This window comes from Macaca thibetana, chromosome 5, assembly GCF_024542745.1.
Source record: "Macaca thibetana thibetana isolate TM-01 chromosome 5, ASM2454274v1, whole genome shotgun sequence".
Lineage (NCBI taxonomy): Eukaryota > Metazoa > Chordata > Mammalia > Primates > Cercopithecidae > Macaca > Macaca thibetana.
Genome location: NC_065582.1, coordinates 40388839 through 40405737, shown reverse-complemented (window position 1 = coordinate 40405737; position 16899 = coordinate 40388839). Strand labels below are relative to the sequence as shown.

At 36.1% G+C, this 16899-nt stretch overlaps 1 protein-coding gene across 2 annotated transcripts in view; it reads right to left on the bottom strand.

The window, feature by feature from the left end:
• IQCM (IQ motif containing M) overlaps positions 1–16899 on the bottom strand; it is a 491845-nt gene that overhangs the window by 67833 nt on the left and 407113 nt on the right. The window lies entirely within an intron of this gene.

The following is a 16899-nucleotide window of genomic DNA, read 5'->3' as shown; positions in this document are numbered from 1 at the left end:
AAAGCAGTTAAAATTAAGGACATGATCACAAACAAGCCACTTAGCCTCTGGGCCCTCAGATCCTCAACTCAAATATTCTAATACCTCCTAACTGGTTCTCTGTAAACATCTAAAGGAAGTTGGCATAATATCTCACTCAAGGCTTAAATATTCTATAGTTATAAATAGTTTTATAAAATCGTGGAAGAAACTATGACAAAATAATAAAAAGTGGTTATATTAGAGAGTAAGTGCTTGGTTTGCAATTTTACAAATTTTTTGCAATCCACTTTATATTAAATTTATACATAAAAATATTGATGCATAGGACATTATAGTTGATCACCGTATAATAAAATAGTGTTTAATCCTAGTAAACAAATACATTATTTTTAATTATTATTATTTTAGAAGGGATGGTTATGCCAACTTGGAATGTCTCTGTATTAGTCAACTTTTACACTACATAAAGAACTTCCTTGAGGCTGGGTAATTTATAAAGGAAAGAGGTTTAATTGACTCAGTTCCACATGGCTGGGGAGGCCTCAGGAAACTTACAACTGGTAGAAGGGGAAGCAGGCACCTTCTTCACAAGGCAGCAGGAGAGTAAAGAGCAGGGGAAACAGCCACTTATAAAGCCATCAGATCTGGTGAGTACTCACACACTATCATGAGAACAGCATGGGGGAAACCGCCCTTATGATCCAATGGCCTCCGTCCCTGGAAAAGTAGGGATTACAGGTTCTTTGACAACACTTGGGGGTTACAATTCGAGATGAGATTTGGGTGGGGACAAAGAGCAAAACTGTATCAGTCTCAGTTGAGGGGACTCTTTCTGTGAGCTTTGAATAATGTTAAAGAAGCTCTTACTGTTCTCGAAAGATGTTGGCAGCCTCCATGCTCCTCTCTCTTGCAAAGGGTTTTCTTTGCTTTTCCTCTCAACATTGCTTAGCAGAACAATGGAGCACTCACTGTGTGCTTGTTTTACCTCACTCATCACCTTCTACCTTTCATTGTAGTTAATTATTTTATTTTTTTCAAAGCATTTTTATTTTAATTTATTTTATTTTTATTATTATTATTACACTTTAAGTTCTAGGGTACATGTGCATAATGTGCAGGTTTGTTACATATGTATACTTGTGCCATGTTGGTGTGCTGCACCCATCAACTCATCATTTAAATCAGGTATAACTCCCAGTGCAATCCCTTCCCCCTCCCCCCTCCCCATGATAGGCCCTGGTGTGTGACGTTCCCCTTCCCGAGTCCAAGTGATCTCATTGTTCAGTTCCCAACTATGAGTGAGAACATGTGGTGTTTACTTTTCTGTTCTTGCGATAGTTTGCTGAGAATGATGGTTTCCAGCTGCATCCATGTCCCTACAAAGGACACAAACTCATCCTTTTTTATGGCTGCATAGTATTCCATGGTGTATATGTGCCACATTTTCTTAATCCAGTCTGCCACTGATGGACATTTGGGTTGATTCCAAGTCTTTGCTATTGTGAATAGTGCCGCAATAAACATACGTGTGCATGTGTCTTTATAGCAGCATGATTTATAATCCTTTGGGTATATACCCAGTAATGGGATGGCTGGGTCATATGGTACATCTAGTTCTAGATCCTTGAGGAATTGCCATACTGTTTTCCATAATGGTTGAACTAGTTTACAATCCCATCAACAGTGTAAAAGTGTTCCTATTTCTCCACATCCTCTCCAGCACCTGTTGTTTCCTGACTTTTGAATGATCGCCATTCTAACTGGTGTGAGATGGTATCTCATTGTGGTTTTGATTTGCATTTCTCTGATGGCCAGTGATGATGAGCATTTTTTCATGTGTCTGTTGGCTGTATGAATGTCTTCTTTTGAGAAATGTCTGTTCATATCCTTTGCCCACTTTTTGATGGGGTTGTTTGTTTTTTTCTTGTAAATTTGTTTGAGTTCTTTATAGGTTCTGGATATTAGCCCTTTGTCAGATGAGTAGATTGCAAAAATTTTCTGCCATTTTGTAGGTTGCCTGTTCACTCTGATGGTAGTTTCTTTTGCTGTGCAGAAGCTCCTTAGTTTAATGAGATCCCATTTGTCCTTTTGGCTTTTGTTGCCATTGCTTTTGGTGTTTTAGACATGAAGTCCTTGCCCATGCCTATGTCCTGAATGGTATTACCTAGGTTTTCTTCTAGGGTTTTTATGGTATTAGGTCTTACATTTAAGTCTTTAATCCATCTTGAATTAATTTTTGTATAAGGAGTAAGGAAAGGATCCAGTTTCAGCTTTCTACTTATGGCTAGCCAGTTTTCCCAGCACCATTTATTAAATACGGAATCCTTTCGCCATTTCTTGTTTCTCTCAGATTTGTCAAAGATCGGATGGCTGTAGATGTGTGGTATTATTTCTGAGGGCTCTGTTCTGTTCCATTGGTCTATATCTCTGTTTTGGTACCAGTACTATGCTGTTTTGGTTACTGTAGCCTTGTAGTATAGTTTGAAGTCAGGTAGCATGATGCCTCCAGCTTTGTTCTTTTGACTTAGGATGGTCTTGGCAATGCGGGCTCTTTTTTGGTTCCATATGAATTTTACAGCAGTTTTAGCCAATTCTGTGAAGAAACTCATTGGTAGCTTGATGGGGATGGCATTGAATCTATAAAATACCTTGGGCAGTATGGCCATTTTCACATTATTGATTCTTCCTATCCATGAGCATGGTATGTTCTTCCATTTGTTTGTGTCCTCTGTTGTTTCACTGAGCAGTGGTTTGTACTCCTTGAAGAGGTCCTTCACATCCCTTGTAAGTTGGATTCCTAGGTATTTTATTCTCTTTGAAGCAATTGTGAATGGAAGTTCATTCATGATTTGGCTCTCTGTTTGTCTGTTACTCGTGTATAAGAATGCTTGTGATTTTTGCACATTGATTTTGTATCCTGAGACTTTGCTGAAGTTGCTTATCAGCTTAAGGAGATTTTGGGCTGAGACGATGGGGTTTTCTAAATATACAATCATGTCATCTTCAAAGAGGGACAATTTGACTTCTTCTTTTCCTAACTGAATACCCTTGATTTCTTTCTCTTGCCTGATTGCCCTAGCCAGAACTTCCAACACTATGTGGAACAGGAGTGGTGAGAGAGGGCATCCCTTTCTCGTGCCAGTTTTCAAAGGGAATGCTTCCAGGTTTTGCCCATTCAGTATGATATTGGCTGTGGATTTGTCATATATAGCTCTTATTATTTTGAGATACGTTCCATCAATACCGAATTTATTGAGCGTTTTTAGCATGAAGGGCTGTTGAATTTTGTCAAAGGCCTTTTCTGCATCTATTGAGATAATCATGTGGTTTTTGTCTTTGGTTCTGTTTATATGCTGGATTACGTTTATTGATTGGTGTTTGTTGAACCAGCCTTGCATTCCAGGGAGGAAGCCCACTCGATCATGGTGGATAAGCTGTTTGATGTGCTGCTGAATCCGGTTTGCCAGTATTTTATTTAGGATTTTTGCATCGATGTTCATCAGGGATATTGGTCTAAAATTCTCTTTTTTTGTTGTGTCTGTGTCAGGCTTTGGTATCAGGATGATGTTGGCCTCATAAAATGAATGAGGGAGGATTCCCTCTTTTTCTATCAATTGGAATTGCTTCAGAAGGAATGGTACCAGCTCCTCCTTGTAACTCTGGTAGAATTCAGCTGTGAATCCATCTGGTCCTGGACTTTTTTTGGTTGGTAGGCTATTAATTATTGCCTCAATTTCAGAGCCTACTATTGGTCTATTCAGGAATTCAGCTTCTTCCTGGTTTAGTCTTGGGAGAGTGTAAGTGTCCAGGAAATTATCCATTTCTTCTAGATTTTCTAGTTTATTTGCATAGAGGTGTTTATAGTATTCTTTGATGGTAGTTTGTATTTCTGTGGGGTCCGTGGTGATATCCCCTTTATCATTTTTTATTGCATCTATTTGATTCTTCTCTCTTTTCTTCTTTATTAGTGTTGCTAGTAGTCTATAAATTTTGTTGATCTTTTCAAAAAACCAACTCCTGGATTCATTGATTTTTTGGAGGGTTTTTTGTGTCTCTATCTCCTTCAGTTCTGCTCTGACCTTAGTTATTTCTTGCCTTCTGCTAGCTTTTGAATGTGTTTGCTCTTGCTTCTCTAGTTCTTTTAATTGTGATGTTAGGGTGTCAATTTTAGATCTTTCCAGCTTTTCTTGTGGGCATTTAGTGCTATAAATTTCCCTCTACACATTGCTTTAAATGTGTCCCAGAGATTCTGGTATGTTGTATCTTTGTTCTCATTGGTTTCAAAGAACATCTTTATTTCTGCCTTCATTTCGTTATGTACCCAGTAGTCATTCAGGAGCAGGTTGTTCAGTTTCCATGTAGTTGAGTGGTTTTGATTGAGTTTCTTAGTCCTGAGTTCTAGTTTGATTGCACTGTGGTCTGAGAGACAGTTTGTTATAATTTCTGTTCTTGTACATTTGCTGAGGAGTGCTTTACTTCCAATTATGTGGTCAATTTTGGATTAAGTGTGATATGGTGCTGAGTAGAATGTATATTCTGTTGATTTGGGGCGGAGAGTTCTGTAGATGTCTATTAGGTCTGCTTGCTGCAGAGATGAGTTCAAATCCTAGATATCCTTGTTAACTTTCTGTCTCGTTGAACTGTCTAATGTTGATAGTGGGGTGTTGAAGTCTCCCATTATTATTGTATGGGAGTCTAAGTCTCTTTGTAAGTCTCTAAGAACTTGCTTTATGAATCTGGGTGCTCCTGTATTGGGTGCATAAATATTTAGGATAGTTAGATTTTCCTGTTGAATTGATCCCTTTACCATTATGTAATGGCCTTCTTTGTCTCTTTTGATCTTTGATGGTTTAAAGTCTGTTTTATCAGAGACTAGTATTGCAACCCTTGCTTTCTTTTGTTCTCCATTTGGTTGGTAGCTCTTCCTCCATCCCTTTATTTTGAGCCTGTGTACATCTCTGCATGTAAGATGGGTATCCTGAATACACCAAACTGATGGGTCTTGACTCTTTATCCAGTTTGACATACTGTGTCTTTTAATTGGAGCATTTAGTCCATTTATATTTAAGGTTAATATTGTTATGTGTGAACTTGATCCTGCCATTATGATATTAACTGGGTATTTTGCTCATTAGTTGATGCAGTTTCTTCCTAGCCTCAATGGTCTTTACATTTTGGCATGTTTTTGCAATGGCTGTTACCGGTTGTTCCTTTCCATGTTTAGTGCTTCCTTCAGGGTCTCTTGTAAGGCAGGCCTGGTGGTGACAAAATCTCTATGCATTTGCTTCTCTGTAAGGGATTTTATTTCTCCTTCACTTATGAAACTTAGTTTGGCTGGATATGAAATTCTGGGTTTAAAATTCTTTTCTTTAGGAACATTGAATATTGGCCCCCACTCTCTTCTGGCTTGGAGAGTTTCTGCCGAGAGATCTGCTGTTAGTCTGATGGGCTTCCCTTTGTGGGTAACCCGACCTTTCTCTCTGGCTGCCCTTAAGATTTTTTCCTTCATTTCAACTTTGGTGAATCTGGCAATTATGTGTCTTGGAGTTGCTCTTCTTGAGGAGTATCTTTGTGGCATTCTCTGTATTTCCTGGATTTGAATGTTGGCCTGCCTTACTAGGTTGGGGAAGTTCTCCTGGATGATATCCTGAAGAGTGTTTTCCAGCTTGGTTCCATTTTCCCCCTCACTTTCAGGCACTCCAATCAGATGTAGATTTGGTCTTTTTACATAATCCCATACTTCTTGCAGGCTTTGTTCATTTCTTTTTCTTCTTTTTTCTTTAGATTTCTCTTCTCACTTCATTTCATTCATTTGATCCTCAATCGCTGATACTCTTTCTTCCAGTTGATCGAGTCAGTTACTTAAGCTTGTGCATTTGTTACGTATTTCTCGTGTCATGGTTTTCATCTCTGTCAGTTCGTTTATGGCCTTCTCTGCATTAATTATTCTGGTTATCAATTCTTCCACTCTTTTTTCAAGATTTTTAGTTTCTTTGCGCTGGGTACGTAATTCCTCCTTTAGCTCTGAGAAGTTTGATGGACTGGAGGCTTCTTCTCTCATCTCGTCCAAGTCATTCTCCGTCCAGCTTTGATCCATTGCTGGTGATGAGCTGCGCTCCTTTGCCGGGGGAGATGCGCTCTTATTTTTTGAATTTCCAGCTTTTCTGCCCTGCTTTTTCCCCATCTTTGTGGTTTTATCTGACTCTGGTCTTTGATGATGGTGACGTACTGATGGGGTTTTGGTGTAGGTGTCCTTCCTGTTTGATAGTTTTCCTTCTATCAGTCAGGACCCTCAGCTGTAGGTCTGTTGGAGGTTGCTTGAGGTCCACTCCAGACCCTGTTTGCCTGGGTATCAGCAGCAGAGGCTGCAGAAGATAGATTATTGCTGAACAGCAAGTGTACCTGTCTGATTCTTGCTTGGGAAGCTTCCTCTCAGGGGTGTACTCCACCGTGTGAGGTGTGGGGTGTCGGTCTGCCCCTAGTAGGGGATGTCTCCCAGTTAGGCTACTCAGGGGTCAGGGACCCACTTCAGCAGGCAGTCTGTCAGTTCTCAGATCTCAACCTCCATGTTGGGAGATCCACTGCTCTCTTCAAAGCTGTCAGACAGAGTCTTTTGCGTCTGCTTTTTGTTGTTGTTGTTGTTGTTTAGCTGTGCCCTGTCCCCAGAGGTGGAGTCTACAGAGACAGGCAGGTTTCCTTGAGCTGCTGTGAGCTCCACCCAGTTCGAGCTTCCCAGGGGCTTTGTTTGCCTACTTAAGCCTCAGCAATGGCGGGCGCCCCTCCCCCAGCCTCGCTGCTGCCTTGCAGGTAGATCGCAGACTGCTGTGCTAGCAATGAGGGAGGCTCCGTGGGCATGGGACCCTCCCGGCCAGGTGTGGGATATGGTCTCCTGGTGTGCCCATTTGCTAAGATCCTTGGTAAAGCACAGTATTGGGGTGGGAGTTACCCGATTTTCCAGGTGTTGTGTGTCTCAGTTCCCCTGGCTAGGAAAAGGGATTCCCTTCCCCCTTGCACTTCCCAGGTGAGGCGATGCCTTGCCCTGCTTCAGCTCTCGCTGGACGGGCTGCAGCAGCTGCCCAGCACCAATTGTCCCGCACTCCCTAGTGAGATGAACCCAGTACCTCAGTTGAAAATGCAGAAATCACCTGTCTTCTGTGTCGCTCGCGCTGGGAGTTGGAGACTGGAGCTGTTCCTATTCAGCCATCTTCTGTAGTTAATTATTTAAATGTATCTTTTACCCAGTCTAAACCAATACATGAGAGGGAAGATGTTTTATTTACCTTTGAATCCTCCTCATGTCTAACGTAGGGTATTGAATACAGACAATAAATATTTGTGGAGTGACTGAATAATGCTTTTATCTCACCTTGGATTTTTGCCTCCTAATGGTAAATTTATATTTTATTTATTAAATAGCAAATGTAAATGTTAAAGAACTGCCATACTACATTACAGCCATATGTTATAACAATCTTTGAATGAACCCAGAGAGAGCAAATAAGGTAATTTCAATATATAAATGATAAAAATATATTTATCATTTATCATTTATATATCATATTAAGGAATATGACAACATAGCTTAGCTGCTATAGTAATCCTTCATGTACACATTAAACAATTTATGCACAAATACCTACTATGGGCTGAGAATTACAGTGGGGAATAAGGATAATTAAGTAGAATGTTTCTCAAAAGCTTATAGAACTATCAGAGATTTCTCAAATAAATATATATTTCAAATGTATTTTAAAATGTAAAATTATTTTTAAATAGTTTTGAAATATGACATAATAAAATGGGCTCATTTCTCCTTTTCATTGAAAGGTTATATTTTACTTTGATACAAACGTATTCTTTTTATTATAGTTTAACAGCAAAATCAAAACAAATAAGATAAATGTATATCTACCAACAAAGAACAATATAAAAATAGATAAAGCTTAATTTTAAATTGAGGAATATGGTATAACATGTAAGTTCAGAATAATATTTTTAAGTCTTAATCTTTTGTTATATTAAAAAATAAATGTGCATCAAAATGTGTAGAATATGCAGAAAAATTAGAAAATTCTGTTATATTAAAACAGTAAATAAAGTCCACTGGATTCACAAAATGTAGATATTAAAGTTTGTATATTCTTAACTCATTTTATGTAACTATATGAGTATATTATACATGACATACTAGTTTGTAATCTTTTTTCATTAAAATTTATTTTTCAAATTTCCTATAAATATTCAATAACATAATTGTAATGGTCACATGGAATTCCATCTTCTTTATGAATCATAATTTATTTCACTATTCCCCTATTGCTGGACATTTGCATTGTTTCAACATTTCTTTTCACTACAGTGCTGTAATTACCATCCTTGTAAATAAATCCATATGCATTATTTTCTTATGATTATTATACACACCTCACTAAATTCTAAAATAATATACTGATTATAATTTAATAGCTTCTTGATGACTCAATATCATCTCCATCAAAACAAAGCATATTTCTTTCAGTTTAATGTGGAAATGTTTGCTCTAGAGTTAGAATGAAATCCTGATTGTACCATTCAGTAGATGCATGACTTCAAGCAAGTTACTCAGCCTCTTAGGAAATAATATCTCCCTCTGTAAAATGAGCTTGATAATAGCTTCTATCATATAAATTATGAAGATAACATGAGAAATATACATAAAATGTATAGCTCTGAGTCTTTTAAGTGTATAAAGTGAATAAGCATTAACTTTACATTAATTATATAATTTTGTCATCATAGCAATTATGTCCATCAGGGATTTCCAGAGGAAAGATCCAATAGGCTATATAGAGATATACATAAAGAAACTGACTATGAAGGACTAACTCCTGCCATTGCAAAGACCAAGAAGTCCCACAGTCTGCCATCTGTACTCTAGTGTCCCAGAGAAGCTGATGGTCCAAACCCTAAGGTCTGAAAACTAGGTGAGCCAATGGTATAAGTCCCAGGCTGAGTCTATAGGACTAGGATCTTGGGGGTTGATGGTGTAAGTTCTGGTTCAAGTCCAAAAGTCCAGGAATCCAGAGCACTGATGTCCAAGACAGGATAAGATGAATGTCCTAGCTCAAGTAGATACAGGAAATTTGCCCCTCCTCCACCTTTTTTTTCTATTTAAATCCTCAGCAGATTAGATGATGACCACCTGTATCAAAGAGGGAAATCTTTACCTAGCCTACTGATTTAAATGCTAACCTCATCCAGAAACACCTTCACGCAGAAATTACATTACCAGCCATCTGAGCATCCATAAGCCCAGTCAAGTTGACACACAAAATTAACCTTCACAACAATTACAGTAGATACAAGGAACTGTGGAGCTGTCCAACCCTGTTTACCCCTTGCTCAAAAAACTCTAGTCGTAATTTATTTCAGTTTCAAAATATTATATAGATTTATTTTATAACTATTAAATATTACTTCAAGATTTCTCTATGTGTATATTTTATACTGCCAGATGTACTCATTCTCTTTTCCTAGGCATTATACTTAATTGCTTCCATTATATCAACTAACATGCAATCTCTATTGTTTTACTTTATGCCTTGTTTCTTGACAGTTACATTTCCCCACACTCCTAAGAATATTCTAAGAGTTCTACAGCCATGGTAACAAGTTAAAACTTGAACTTGTTTTGAACCTATTTAACTAATCCATTATATTTCTATAATCACAGTGATAAGAAACTCTCAGAATTGGTTTTAAATATCAACCAGTGACAGCTAAACTTAGTAAACACACTTCTGAAAGCCAATCAGTCAGTGAGAGTTCCTGCTTTTCAAAGTTGACCACTGAACAAAAGTCTTATTCTAGTAACACATTTCTGAAAGCCAATCAGCAACTCAGTCTTTCCTGTGTAACCACACTCAGCAAACAGTGTCATTTTACTTCCGCTGCTAAAAGCCACTAATCACTGACCTATATGCTTTCTATATTAGTTATCTACTGTTGTGTAACAAATTGCCCCATGCCGGGCGCTGTGGCTCACGCCTGTAATCCCAGCACTTTGGGAGGCTGAGGCGGGTGGATCACAAGGTCAGGAGATCGAGACCATCCTGGCTAACATGGTGAAACCCTGTCTCTACTAAAAATACAAAAAATTAGCCGGGCGTGGTGGCAGACGCCTGTAGTCCCAGCTGCTGGGGAGGCTGAGGCAGGAGAATGGCGTGAACCTGGGAGCGGAACTTGCAGTGAGCGGAGATCACGCACTGCACTCCAGCCTGGGCGGCACAGCCAGACTCCGTCTCAAAAAAAAAAAAAAAAAAAAGAAAACCAAATTGCCCCAAAACTAGAAGCATAAGACAACAAAAATTTATCTCACACCATTTCTGAGAGTTAGGAATCTGGGTAGCTTTACTAGGTGGTTCAGGCTCAGGGTCTCTCATAAGACTGCCTTCAACCTCTCACTAGAGCTGCAGTCATCTGAAGGATTGACTGGAGGCTCAATTTCCACATTGTATTACTCACATAGAACTCAGTGCCTAATTTGTGTAGGCAGAAGGTCTCAGTTCATCACTGCATACACCTCTCTAAGAGCTGCTGCAGTATCCTCATGACATGGCACCTAGCTTTCCTCAGAGCAACTTACCCAAGGGAGAGCAAGGAAGAAGCCAGACTCTCTTTTATGATCTGGACTCAGAAGTGAAGTACCTGCTATATTCTATTGGTAACACCTGATACACTATGAGAGGAAAATACACACAAGCATGAACCAAGAACCACATCTGTGGAGCCATCTTAGAGACTGGCTACCACTCTTCCTGAAAACCCTATATAAGATCAACTGCCTGCTTTGCTCAGAGATCATGCTTAACCAGTATAATGCCCCATTATTTAAATATATAGTAAATTCAGATTTATGGGTTTTATTTCAGATATTGAGTGTTAGTGTCATCCTTTTTTTAATTTCTAGATGTTCTTCCTCGATTTTTTGAAGTTTCTCATTTGGAAGTATTCCATTTGACCCAGGAACCAACAACAGTGCTCACTGCGCCTACTTCAACCAAAACTCTGATAGTGCTTTGTATCTGCTAGAATGTGAACACTTCTATGGCAGGTATTAAGCCTAAGTTATTTCTCAATCTTTATTGCCAAGTATATAGTAGACACTCAGTTAATATTTGTTAAATAAATAGATGCAGAAATCATAACGAAATATTAATCTTCCAAATTTTACCTCACAAAGTTAAGCAATATTGAGTGGTGGATTGTTGTAAATGTACAACTCATATTTTCTTTATCTAATAGACCTGGTGCCATCTTAATATTTTCTTACTCAAATGTTTCCAACATGCTTGGTGAAGCTGGGTTCGGGAAGTAGGAGACACATGTCTGATTTTATCATTGAAGTTTAAGGAAAAATGGAATTCACATAGAACACAACCATTTCATTAAATGAGAAAGACCTAATTCATCACCCTAATACATTTTTTATAACTTGAACATAGTCAAAAACTTTAGCCAGATACAATATGGCAATCATTTTTATCTTACTGTTGGATGATTCATGTAAGTGTAGCAAGTGTTGAAAGTTTGAACCAACTCAACCATGTAAACATAAAACATTTCTTCAATCAACAATTATAATTACCATGAAAACACATTCATATCCATTTGCCACTACCAAAGAAAACCAAAAAGGACATTAGAGAACGTGACATTGGAGGCTGATGGCAGTGTATAGTAGATAAAATACGGGATGAATGGGGATATACCCAAACAACTTTTCAAGTCCTATTTGGTATAAAATATATTTTTCAGTGACTATATTATTCATCTCAAGCAAGCAGATACTCTATAGGCAAAGCATGACATTGACCTAAACATAGTGCATTTAAACTTACCCAAATTAGAATAGGCCATTTCCTATACTTGAGCAGATATAAATGATATAAAATATATAGAGCTCCTTTCAAATGAGAATGTAAGTTTTTTACAGTAATTAATCCTACAGAACACCTCAAAGAATAGGCTCAAAATTAAGCTTAGTTTTTGACAAGAGTAATAAATGTCTATATTCTAAATAAGCAAAGGAAAACCAGGACAAGTCAGGATAGCAAATTTAAGAAGGCAAAATAAATTATATACACATCAAATAGTTACAAGAAAATATGACAAAAAGTTAGATTAAAAAATACGGGCAGAAATCCAAGTAAATGCTGGGATGTGTATTTTTAAAAGTCTTTAAAAAGTGCAAAAATATAAGCAGAACTAGTAGTAGCTAAGATTACATTCACAATAAGTCAAACATGTATTGGATTATCATGTTGTATTCTGAGCTTCATCCCTTAAAATAAATGAGAAAATTGGAAAAATGTTCAGAGAGAAGTGCCAAAAGGGATCAAGGATTAGAAGGAGGGATTCTGAAGAATACATTAAATAGCCCATTTTAGAAAATAGAGAGTCATAATAATCTATGCATAACCTTTATTTTGTTGTTAGTGAATAAGTTTCAACTGCAATAAAGGATATATAAGAAAGTCTTATGTTACAAAGTAGAAAATTCTTAAAGAAGATCACCAAAAATCAGCCTTGACTGTCAAGGATGATTGTCTAATTGCTGGAATCTTTAAAGCTAAGATAGATTCTAATTTAGCAAATGTATATCAAGTCTAGACTAAAGGCAGTGAAGCAAACTAAATTACATAAAAAATACCTTGTACTTTTTTAATGGGGAAAAAAACAGTAATTAGGCCAAGAAATCAGGTTCCAGTATTAATTATGTAATTTAAATAACCATGTATTCTAAGGGTAAGTAAAGTGTATTATATGAAGTGCTGGAAATGATATGAAAAAGAAGTAGCAGAACTATAGGTCATTGATATTACTCAGCATCTGAACTAATGAGAAACTTGACAGTAATACAATAATACGATTTCAGTTAAAATGGACCATTGGTTTAGGAAAGTGATTTGATCATTCATTTGTATTCCCTAAATGATTTTCTTGAAAAATAATAGCTAATCCACCCCTTCAAGGTATCTCCATTAGAATTCCAAGAATTATAGGCCTAAAATGCTCCTTAATATAATCTATAGCTTCAAGGTTAAAAATTTATCAAAGTCACAAAAGCTTAACAAAGGAGAGAAACAAGTTGAGCATATTTGCGATAGTCCAGAGGGTTGCGGAGCTTGAGGACAGACAGTGCTTAAAAAAAAAGACAACCGAAGATATGTTAAAAGACTAACTTTCCAAAATAGCCTTTCTAAAACTAAGTGTGACAAGCCATATATTCCTGGAAAAAAATTAAAGACCTGTTTTTTACTTGGTCTAAGATTATAAAATTATAATCTAGAGGAAATTCTTTGTGCCTATTAAGCAAGTTGAAATTATGACTTATGCAGCATTCCAGTTACGATCAAGCCACTATTCTAGGAAATATGGGATATAAAAATATGGTTGTACCAGGTATTTTTAGAGAATGTATGGTCCTCATACTAGGTACTTTGTTAGCAACTCATGCCATTTATGGAGCATTCGTAACTCTATTTAATCATTGGTTCTTGCTGTTGATAGATCTCTGAATTTACAGAGTAAAATCAATAAACAGGAGTACCTACATTGTAGAGTATTAATGTTGGAACACATAATAAATTCCCAAAGCTATCTTCCCTAAAATGTTTATAGTTAAGGAGTTACTCAGTTTTAGGAAGCACTTCTGTAATAGACTAATCTTTTTCAAGGCAAATGTTGCAAATCTCTTGTCAGTCAATTCAATAACAATGTAATTCAAAAAGATTCAAGGCTCTGGTCACTTACCCATAGAAAAAGAAAAAAAATCAGCAAAAAGCTTAGAAGACAGAGTTTGAAAATAACAACACAATGCCACTTGCGTATTTCCTTTTAATTTGTTTTATTTTAACAAAGTGTTTGCAAATAGACTGTAAACAGCAAACACAAATAGGTATAGGTCACCTTCTGATAATTTCAGGTGGAAAATTGCAGAGAAAATAAATAGCAGTCAGGTTCTTAATTCATTTTATTAAACCCAAAACTTTCAACTTAAGTTACTCTTTTTCATAATTTTCTTTCCTTTTCTTTCTCTCTTCTTCCTCTAGGCTATTACAGAACTGAGCCCTTAAATATGCCTTTGTATGCATCAGTCCAATGATATTGCACTGAATTTGTGACTCTCTTTAAATAAGTTTTAAAATGCAAGTTTTAAAGCTTCAAGAGAAAACATCTTTTAAAAATACTACCAAAATAAAAACTTCCTTACCTTGGTTCTTTAATATTTATGTTTTTAACTTGCTTTTTATAGATTTATTGAGGCATAAAATATATACAATAAACTGCATAAAGTGTAATATTCAATAACTTTTTACTTTGTACATCCATGAAATGATAACCACAATCAAGGTGACAAACATTTCCATCACTCTCAAATTTTTTAACCCATCACCTCTCACTTCTACTTCCAATCTTCATTCTCAGGTAGCCACAGATTTGTTTCTACTCAGTTTGCATTTTCTAGTATTTTACATAAATGGAATCATATAGTATGTGCTCTTTATTGTCTGGCCTCTTTCACTCGCATACTTATTTTGAGATTCAGCCATGTTGTTAGTGTATCAAAGGTATCCAGGTTTTTTCTTTTATATTGCTGAGTATTCTACATAGAAATATCACAATATGCTTATCCATCCATCTGTAGGTAGTTATTTGAGTTGTTTCTATTAGTTTGAGTGTTTTATAAAAATGTTTTATGAATATTCATATACAAGTTTTTGAATAGACATATATTTTCTCTTCTTTGGGATAAATATGTAGAAGTGTAATGCCTGGTTGTATGGCAGGTGTATGTTTAACTTTTTTAAAAAATTGGCCAGGTGCAGTAGCTCATGCTTGTAATCCCAGCACTTTAGGAGGCAGAAGTGGGCAGATCACTTGAGGTCAGGAGTTCAAGACCAGCCTTGCCAACATGGTAAAACCCCGTCTCTACTACTAAAAAAAAAAAAAAATATATATATATATATATGAATTAGCTGGTTGCGGTGGTGGGCACCTGTAATCCCAGGTTCTTGGGAGGTTGAGACACAAGAATCACTTGAACCTGGGAGAGAGAGGGTGCAGTGAGCCAAGATTGTGCCACCGCACTCCAGTCTGGGCTATAAACTGAGATTCTCTCTAAAAAAAAAAAAAAAAAAAAAAAAAAGAAAGAAAAGAAAAAAAAGAAAAATAAAATAGATAAATAAATGCCAAAATATTTTGCAAACTGTATTTACCATTTTATATTTGTAGTAGCATGATATTAGTGTTCTGGTTGCTGCACATCCCTGCTGACACTTGATATAACCAGTCTTCTTAACTTTAGCCATTTTCGTAGATGTATAGTGATATCTCACTGTGGTTTAATTCACATTTCCCTATGGCTAATGATGGTACACATCTTCTTATGAACTTTTTGGCCATTTATATAAATGATTCTCTTTTAATTTTGTGTTTATTTTAAAACATTTTACTTACAGTAAACTTCATTCCTTTTGGTGTATGATTCTATGGGTTTTGACTTATTTAAAATCATGTCATCACTATCATAATCAAGATACAGAATGGTTCCATCACCCTAAAAACTCCCTCATGCTGCCTCTTTGTAGTAAAACACTACCATCAAATTTAAACCCTGGTAATCACAGGCCTGAACTTTGTTACTATAGGTTTGCTTTTTCCAAAGTGCCACTTAAATGGAATCATACCATAGCCCTGGATTCTGGCTTCTTTCACTTAATATGATACATCTGAAATTCATCCATGTTGTGTGTATCAATAGTTCACTCCTCCATTTTTACTGCTGAACCAAATTTTTATGGATGAACCAAATTTTGTTTATTCACTCACCAGTTGAAGAACAGTTGTGTTGTTTCCAGCTTTTGGCGACTTTGAAAAATGCTGATTATATATATATATGTATGTATGCATATATATATGTATGTATACACACATACGTTACATATATAATATATTGTATATATTTCCTATTTATATATATTACAAATATGTGTGTTTTGTGTAAGTAAATGCTTTCAATTACCTATTCCTAGGTAATTGCCTAGGAATAGAATGGCTAGGCTTTATGACTAGAATATATTTCATTTATGAGAAAGTATCAAAATATTTTCAAAATAGCTGTATTATTTTGCATTTCCATCAGTAATGTGTGAATGTTTGAGGTGTTCCACCTCCTTGTTTGGTATCATTAGATTAAAAAAATTACTTTAGCCTTTCTAATAAGTGAGTAGTAGTATTTCACTGTAGTTTAAATTTGCATTTCCGTGATGACTAATGATGCTGATCATCTTTTCATGTGCTCATTTGCTATCTATATATCTTTTTTCACTATTCGGTTTTGCAAAACTGCAAAGTTAATTTATAGAAAAATAGTCTTTTCAACAAATATTGTTGGAAAGTTTGTGATATCAAAGTATTAAAAAAAGAACTTCAATTTATATCTTGAACTACATACAAAAATTAACCCCAAATCAACCACACACTGAAATATAAACCTAAAACTATAAAATTTATAGAAGAAAACCTTGTTGCTACAATCCAGGCCAACACTTCTTGGATATGGCAGCAAAAGCATGCAATAAAGAAACACAGTAGTAAATTGTACTTTATCAAAAGTGAAAACTTCTGCTCTTCCAGAGATACTATTAAAAGACAGAAAAGACGAACTACAGACTGGAAGAAAATATTCACAAAGCATATAAAGGTTAACTTATTTGTATTCAGAATATGTAAAAGATTCTCAAAACTTAATAAATAATAATATGAAAATGATCAAAAGTTTTGAATAGACACTTCAACAAAGATATACAAATAATAAATACATGAAAAGATGCCAAATAACATTGTTTACTAGAGAAATGCAAATTTAAACCA